This window comes from Adiantum capillus-veneris, chromosome 10 (genome assembly GCF_014529385.1).
Source record: "Adiantum capillus-veneris isolate H3 chromosome 10, ASM1452938v2, whole genome shotgun sequence".
In the NCBI taxonomy this organism is placed as follows: domain Eukaryota; kingdom Viridiplantae; phylum Streptophyta; class Polypodiopsida; order Polypodiales; family Pteridaceae; genus Adiantum; species Adiantum capillus-veneris.
Window position 1 is genome coordinate 72833174 of NC_140940.1, and position 9588 is coordinate 72842761.

The window sequence follows — 9588 nt, forward strand, 5'->3', positions numbered from 1 at the left end:
AAAGGAAATGCTCGAACATGGTGGTCCACTCTTCTTCTGAGAAAGGAAGCTCCAGTCAAGTGGTTGAAATTCAAAAGGCTCTTTATTTCTTCTTGACTGACTCGGGAGTACGAACAAGATATACAGACCGCTTGGAACCATCTTCGGATGACCAAGGGAGATTCTTTGGACGCTTATTGCTAGAGATTTTGAAACTCTTTTTTACCAATCTCTTCATTTAAGAAGGTCTCTTTTAAGGAGCAGATTGAGCAGTTTTGGTGCGGACTCCCTACAGAGATCCGAGACTACTACTTGGAACAAAAGTTGAATTCTATTAAAGAATTGATGGGTCATTCAAAACGGGGTTTCACAATACATTCAAGAAATTTGACTTACCCCACTGATGAGATCTTGACTCAGAGAACCCAACAGACCTCTAACAATGAAAGTAGAAAGAGAAAGAGTTCCCAAGAAAAGAAAGATAAGGATACACGACCCCAGCTCACTCTTCGAGATAGGGCCAATTATATCAAAGAAGGGAAGTGTTTTGGTTGCGGGAAACATGGGCACATCTCCGCAAACTGCCCAAAAAGGCACAGCAAGAACAAAGTGAAGACATACCAAAAAGTTCGAGAGCAGTAGAGGAACGTGGCAGAAAAGGCAAGATGGAAGGTTGTGACGTCCTCCTAGGAGTCCCTTGATACCATAAGAACAATGATGTGGTCGATTATGGGGCAAAGAAAGCGACTTTGACAAATGAAAAGGGCTAAAAAATTATACTTGATTTAAAAATGAAGGGCGAGTCTGTCCCTATCGTATTAGCTTCGGCCATTTCCAAATTAATGAAATCCAGTCTCTTTGTTTACTCAATCTCTTGAGAGAGTTAAATGATGAACAAAAAGCGAACATGTCTGAACTTGATAAAGAACGCCAAGATTTTCTCCATACTCATGTTGATTGCTTCTCTGAGGGCCTCCCAGGCAAGTTGCCCCCATCTTGACCTGAGGATCACACCATTGATCTGATACCTGGAAGCACACCATTGAACTGGACACCTTATCGTGTTAGCCGAGCCCATAATGAAGAGATTATGAACCAAGTGAAAGACCTTCTGGAGAAGGGTCTTATCTAGCTGAGTACTTCACTCTACTACTCTCCGGTGTTGTTGGTTTTAAAGAAATACGGATCTTGGAGAATGTGCATTGACTATAGAACTCTCAATAAAATCACCATCAAGAACAGATTTCTGATTCCAAGGATCAATGATATTCTTGACTGATTTCAGGGATCCTCTTGTTTTAGTAGGATTGATTTAAAAAGCGGATATCATCAAATCCAAATCGCATCGAGAGATGTCTACAAGAGAGCCTTTTGGACTTGCTTCGGTCTGTATGAATTTTGGTTGATGCCTTTTGGCCTTACCAATGTTTGAGCGACTTTCAATCGAATGATGGATATGATTTTCAAAGAGTATAGATCATTTGTTGGCACTTCTTTTGATGACATTATAGTCTTCTCCACGGATGAGGCAAAAGATATACACCATCTGCTACAGGTCTTTGAGGCATTGCAAGATCACAAGTTAGTTATCAATGCCAAGAGAGTGAATTTCTCTTGCTCGAGATACACTTATTGGGACACATTGTCTCAACAACAAGAGTACAAATGGACCCAGCCAAGATTGAGACTATACGTGATTGGCCAGATTTGAAGAATGTTCATGAAGTTAGAAGCTTCTTGGGCTTGTGTTCTTATTATCGGTGGTTCATTTGAAAGTTTGCAGAGGTAGATTCCCCTTTGCACATTCTGACACAGAAAGAAGTCCCTTTCTCGTGGGGACCCACACATGTGACTACCTTTTAGATATTGAAAGAGAAATTGACTACTGGACCAGTATTGACTTTGCCGGATTTGAAAACGTCTTTTGAAGTATATTGTGATGCTTGTGGTTGTAGTCTAGGAGCAGTCTTAGTGCAAGAAGGCCGTGTGGTTGCCTATGAAAGCCGATTGTTTTCAAGGCCAGAATGGATAGCACAGATTTATGAGAAAGAGATTTGGGAGTGATCCATGCTCGTACTCAATGGAGACATTACTTACTTGGATCCGATTTTATGGTCTTCACTGATCATCAGATTTTATGCTACTTCTTTTCACAGAAGTAGCTTTTGAAAAAGCAGATGTGGTGGACTAACAACTTGTTACAGTTTCACTTCCAGATTTTCCGTTCAAGGACAAAAGAACTTGGTGGCAGATGCTTTATCTTGGAATCCATTAGTCTTGGCTATTTTCGCCATTCATCATAGAAGCTTCAAGGACATAGTTGATCAGTACGCCACAGATCCTGCTTTTTTTTATGTATTCACTCAAATATAGAATGGGGAGGTTGTTGCGGGATATTCCATACGGGATGGCTACTTGATGAAGAAAACGATGTTGGCATTACACATCCATTGAGAGGGAAAAGATTCTGACTGAGTGCCATTGTCCACCTTTTACAGATCACCGTGGCATTGACACCACCTTGAAAGGTGTGGAGCGTTACTTCTTTTGGCCGAGACTCAAGAAGGATGTGACAACTTTGTATGCAGTTACTTGGTATGCCAAAAGTTCAAGTTTGACAGGCATAAAGCACAGGGATTGTTAGAGCCTTTACCCATTCCTACTCGTCCCTGGAAAATTATTGCTATGGATTTCATTTTTTATCTCTCGAAGACACAGGGTGGGCATGATGGCATTTGGACTATCATTGACAGATTTAGCAAGCAAGCTCACTTCATTCCAGTGAAGAAAACAGTCAAGCCGACTGTTCATGCACAGATTTTCAGATTACATGGCATGCCTGAGACAATAGTCTCTGACAGAGATCACCGATTCACGAGTTTGTTTTGAAAGGCTATTTGGGAGAACATTGGCACACAGTTGCAGATCTCATCATCATTCCACCCGCAAACAAATGGGCAATCTGAGATTGCAAATTCAGTTGTATTGGATTTATCAAAGTCTAACATTTTTGACTGGAAGACTCAATGGAATTTTTTTTTGCCACTTGGTGGAATTTGCCTACAATAACACATTCACTCTTGACAGGGAAGGCACCATTTGAGATCATTGAAGGTGCTCCGAAGGTTCTAGCCTTCCTTAGCATGAAAGATAATTTTTTTGAAGCCAACCAGTATGCGAGGGACTTTGACATTGCATCTACCAAGGTCTGGGAGGCTTTAGCAAAATCTCAGGAACAACACAACAAGGCAGCAGATCAACACCCTCGGATTTGAAATTAAAGGAAGATGATTGGGTGCTCTTACTTTTTGAGAAGGCATGCCTAAGAAATAAAAAGGAAAAGAGCTTCTTTTTCCAAAGCTTAGCATGAGATATTATGGCCCTTTCCAAATAAAAGAAAAGATAAATGATGTCTCCTTTAGATTGAAGCTGCCCGATACTTGGAAGATTCACAATGCATTTCATGTGAGTCTATTGAAGCCTTTTAAAGGTGATGTGCCCGATGATGGGGAGCCTGATGAGCAACCCAAAGTGGAGGAAAGCGAGGAGATACTTTTTCCAGAACATACATTGGCACACAAGGAGATGAAGATAAAAGGTATTAAAGTGATTAGGTGGTTCTTGGTTAAGTTCAAGAACTATCCTGCATTGGATGCGAAGTGGATGGAGGAGGAGGATTGTCATAAGAACTAATATCTAATTCTCCTAATTGATATTCTCATGTTAAACTGATCATTTAACATGGGGAATTGCCAAGGGAGAGAGCTAGAATATTGGTTAAACTGGTAGACTGGCCACAATAGGGATTCAAAGGAGGGAAAATAGGGATCCAAAGGGGGGGCCATTTGTAAAAGAGCAATGTGCAACAATGGGATTTAAAGACCCTAAGGTTCATCCCATTAAGACTTCCAAAATGCTAAGGTTCCAAAATTCAAAGGTTGTGTCCAATTCAAATCTTAGGGAAATTGGATGCTTTGTGAGTATACACAAAAGTCTTCAAGACTCCTACATAGGAGGGCGCGAGCCCTGTAAGTAGGGGATGAGAGAGCAACACACACACGCAGTCACAAGCTCCCTTTACACAAAGGGAATAGGGGACACATGTCAGGTCCCTAGCACAGTTGCCCACAAGGTGCACTCAAATCCTATTGGATAGCCATAGAGGTGGACCAATGAGAATTAAGCTAGAGTAAATCTAGTTTAAGTCATTTAAAAGCACTTGAAAAAAGAACCAATAACAATTAAGCTCTCTAGAAGACTATTGGACATTCTCCCAAGGGGTCCAATGAGCATTCAACAGCCCAATGGCTTGCCTGCTTCCTATTGGCTAGAAGACAAAAGGGTCCAATGAGAGTTTAATTGCATTATTTAATTACCTAAAGCTCTCACAAAAGGGAAAAGGGGACACATGTCACAAGGCTATCACTTATTCTTCTCAAATATGATTAGTTAAGCTTTGCAGGGTCCAATGGGGTGCCAACAAGAGTTAATTGCAAGAGGGGTCGACCAAGAGAGAGAGGGGGCTGATTTTGGCAAGGCATTATCACACACACACTCACAAAATCTCATGTGTGAAGCAAAAAGACTCTCTCTCTCCTTCTCAAGATTTAATGGAAATCTCATCATCTACTCCAAGCTTGTGAGAAGGGAGGCCTACACCAAAAACTCTTGGCTTTGTGATGCAAATCCAACCAAGAGCCAAGCTCCAATGCATGCTCATCTCCTCTACCATGAATTACTAAGCTATGCTAATCTATTATGAGTGATTATGTGAGGAGATATACTTCTTTCTTGTAAGACTACTCCTTCTTCCTCTCAATCTACTCTCATACCCCACTAGCTCTCACCATCTTCGAAGGTGTATGAGATCTTGGAGCTGAGACCGTGAGGGAATTAATGTTGTGTTTTATAAGTGCTTTCTTAGTGCTTGAAGTTTCCATCTTCATTGCACTAGCTAGATTGAAGGAACACAAAGAACTGTATTGTAAAATGTCTCCCTTGATGGGGAAAACCTATAATACAAAGCCTTTTTGAGGGGGGGACCGGCTCCATGTAAATCGGGTCCTCAACTGTTGTCAATAGCTTAATTTCTCTCTTTTGTAGTACTGTTCATGCCTATCTAACTAGATGTTATGCTTTTTGTTGCTCTCTCCATCCAAGCACTCTTGATATGCTCATTAGGAATCTATTCTAATGAAATGCTCACTATGTTCATGTTATTTTTTGCTACACACAAGTTACTAGGCCATTAAATGCTACATTGGTATCAGAGCACAAGGTTTCTCTTTTCTTGCTCAAGAAGGGAGGTCCTCAAGCTAGCTATGAATGGTTGGTATTATTAATTGCAATTGAGTAAGTAGAATAGGATTTTTTAGCCTTGTAGTGTGCCTGTCTTCGTGCAGATGATGGGGCATCACTTTCAAGAGGTATGGTCTTAATAGTGGAGTACTACGGGGCTTGCCTACGGCTTAACCATTATTGAGCTATTAGAAGCTTGATAGGAGCCGATACTGTTTTGGTGTTGAAAGACCCTCTCTTCTATTCCTTGCAATTAATGACATTCGAGCCACGGGCACAGTAGCTTGAGTGATTTTCTAAAGGGGTAAAGAGGAGTAGCAACTAGGGCTTGAAGTGCCAAAGTACATCTAAAAAATATTACACCTAAAAAATTTGTTAGAATGGCTGACAATAGTAAAGAGAGTGAATTTAATGGTGATAGCTTTGAGTTTGCTAAAGCAGGCTACTAATGACGCCCCTATGCTTGGTAACTACCTTGTTTCTAGGCTTCAAAAATCCATGGGCAATCCATCCCTCCAAAGTGAAAGTGTAACGGTAGCTACGTGCTCATGGGATTCTCCAAACTCCCCACCATGAGGAGAGAGTACCTAGGAAGGCCACATTCAACCGCTTGATGGAGAAGCTATTCAGGTCTCACCGAACCTTTACTGGAGGGTTCTTTGATGATATTATCATCTACTCTAATTCACTAGATGAACGCAAGCAACACCTCCAGGTAATAATTCAAGTCTTAAGAGAGAATAAACTTTATGTTAATCGAAAGAAAAGTGAAATTTTCTTGCAAGAAATTCAGTATTCAGAGGTCACATTATCTCTCAAGATGGCATCCAAATGGATCCATCAAAGTTAGAGGTAATAAAAGGATGGCCTAATCCAAGGAATCTTCATGAGCTAAGAAGCTTTATAGGTATGTGTGTATACTATAGATGCATCATAGAAAAGTTCTCACAAATTGCGAGACCATTACATGACCTAACAAAGAAAAACATTAGGTATACATGGTCTACCAAGGAGAACAATGCTTTCGAAAAGCTTATCTCTCAACCTATGCTTACACTGTTGGATCTCTCAAAGCCATTTAAGGTCCAATGTGTTGCTTGTGGTGATTGCCTTGGAGTTGTCTTGCTCTAAGAAGGGCACGCCATAGTCTATGAAAGTCGAAGGCTCGACCCTATTGAGCAAGCTCTAGGCATATATAAAAAGGAACTCTTCGCAGTTCTACATGCCTTAGACTCATGGAAGCACTATCTATTGGGGACTCCTTTCATTCTTTGGACGGATCACCAAAGCCTTAAGTACTTCATGACGCAGACCAAGCTCTCCGGCAAAAAAATGAGGTGGGCAAATTTACTTTTGCAATTTCATTTTCATATTGCTCACATTGCTGGCAAGCATAATCAAGTAGTCAATGCACTCTCAAGACGACCGAGAGTGAATGTGGTTTCCATATCAACTCACAATGATCTATCTTCTATGATAGATGAGTACGCTATTGATCCCTATTTTAGAGATGTGATTTCAGCCCTTGCACTAGGGAAGAAAGAGGAACCATTTACTTTACAAGATGGTTATCTTCTCTATGGCAATAGACTATGCGTTACTAACTCACTACATGAGAAAGTAATGTATGAATCTCATGCTCCTCCTTAAGCAGGGCATAGAGGGATTTAGTCTACCCTAAACGGGATTGAAACATATTTCTATTGGTCTATCATGAAAGCAAACATACAAGATTATGTTTCTAAATGTGTGGTATGCCAAAAATGAAGTTTGATAGAGGGAAGAAACCTGGATTGCTTCAACCATTGCCAATCCCTAATTCACCATGGGAGAGCATATCCATGGATTTTATCTTTGGATTGTCCAAGTCTACCCATGGGAATACGGGAATATGGACAATAGTAGACAGGTTCAGCAAACAAGCTCATTTTATACCTGTCAAAAAGACTATCAAAGCCCATCAAATGGAAACCCTCTTCATATCACAAATCTTCAAGTACCACGGCTTTCCGATGTCCATAGTGTCGGATAGAGATCCTAGAATGACGAGTAATTTTTGGAAGGGTCTCTCTGACAATTCAGGGACAAGGCTAAACTTCTCTTCGGCCTATCACCCCCAAACGGATGGCCAAAGTGAAATAACTAATTTAACAATTCTTGATCTACTAAAAGCCTATGTAACGGAAGTAGATCAAAGGTGCCAATGGGAGAAGTACTTACCATTAGTGGAGTATGCCTACAATAACATTGTACATACTTCCACGAAAAAAGCATCTTTTGAGGTAATTGAGGGAAGATCTAAAAGTCCCCTGTTACATAAGGTACACAGAAAGATCTTCACTGCAGATGAGTATAGCCAAGAGCTACAAGAATCTTTTCAAAAGATTAAGGATGCTATCTATCTCACAACAAAGGAAAAAGGATGTTGTTGACAAGCACAAAAGATGCCAAGCCTTTAAAGAAAATGATTGGGTCTTGCTTAAATTTCCCAAGGCTCGATTAAGGCACACGACGGGCAAGAATCCTATGGGACACCAAAAGTACTATGCTAAGTTAGAAAAAAGGTACTATGGTCCCGTCCAGATTCTTTGACCAATCAATGACATGGCCTATCAAATCCAGTTTCCCAACCATTGGCTCATACACAATGCTTTCCATGTGAGCCTACTAAATCCTTACAAAGGAGAGCCCGGCCTCAAGAACCAACTATTGAAGACCCACCTAAGATTGAGGACCAAGAAGAGGTGCTGCAGCCCAAGTCCATTCTCCAACATATGAGGACAAGGTATTAAGAGGCGGTAAGACTATCTGAAGGTATCATATTAAGTTTAAGAATTATCCTTTTGAAGATGCTAGATGGATGCAAGGCATACAATTAAAGGATAACCTAACCTTGTCAATGCTTACAATGATTCCATAGAGTAAGCAAATGTACAAATGTTTAAAATGAACAAAGTTTTTGTCTTATAAGACTCTCTTTTTCTTTATTGTGCACAAATTTAAGTAGTATGCATGCTTAAAATCAAGTTTGTGGAGACGACGTCTTCCAAACACAAAGTAGAGCTTGTCACTCTACTATGGAAGATTGATAGGACTAATGCGCAGACAAGCTTGCGGCACCCTTAGGCTCTCAAGCGCAAAATGGATTAGTCATCCATTTTGGAACGATGTTGTAGGGTGAGATAGAGATCCTCTACCCGCTAGAAAAAGGACTAATGGATAGGCTCTATCTTCTCTACCCCATAGTCAAGGAAGACTAAGATTTCAAGAGATAGGTAATGTCATAATAACTAATATCTAATTCTCATAAATGATTTTCTCATGTTAAATTAATTATTTAAAATGGGGAAGTGCTAGGGGAGAAAAAGCTAGAATATTGGTTAAGCTGGTAGACCGTCCACAATAGGGATCCAAAGGAGGGAAAATAGCGATCCAAAGGGGGGGCCATATGCAAAAGAGCAATGTGCAACAATGGGCTTTAAAGACCCTAAGGTTCAGCCCATTAAGACTTCCAAAATGCTAAGGTTCCAAAATTCAAACGTTGTGTCCAATGGTCAAATCTTAGGGAAATTGGATGCTTTGTGAGTGTACACAAAAGTCTTCAAGACTCCTACATAGGAGGGCGTGAGCCCTGTAAGTAGGGGATGAGAGATAAACACACACACACACACACACACACACACTCACAAGCTCCCTTTACACAAAGGGAATAGGGAACAGATGTCAGGTCCCTAGCCCAGTTGCCCACAAGGTGCACTCAAATCCTATTGGATGGCCATAGAGGTGGACCAATGATAATTAGGCTAGAGTAAATCTAGTTTAATTCATTTAAAAACACTTGAAAAAATAACCAATAAGAATTAAGCTCTCCAGAAGACTATTGGACAGTCTCCCAAGGGGCCCAATGAGCATTCAAAAGCCCAATGGCTTGCCTACTTCCTATTGGCTAGAAGACAAAGGGGTCCAATGAGAGTTTAATTGCATTATCTAATTACCTAAATCTCTCACAAAAGGGGAAAGGGGGACACATGTCACAAGGTTGTCACTCATGCTTCTCAATTATGATTGGCTAAGCTTTGCAGGGTTCAATGGGGTGCCAGCAAGAGTAAATTACAAGAGGGGTCGACCAAGAGAGAGAGAGGGCTGATTTTGGCAAGGCATTATCACACACACACTCACAAAATCTCATGTGTGAAGCAAGAAGACTTTCTCTCTCTTTTTCTCAAGCTTTAATGGAATCTCATCATCTACTCCAAGCTTGTGAGAAGGGAGGCCTACACCAACTCTTGGCTTTGTGATGCAAATCCAACC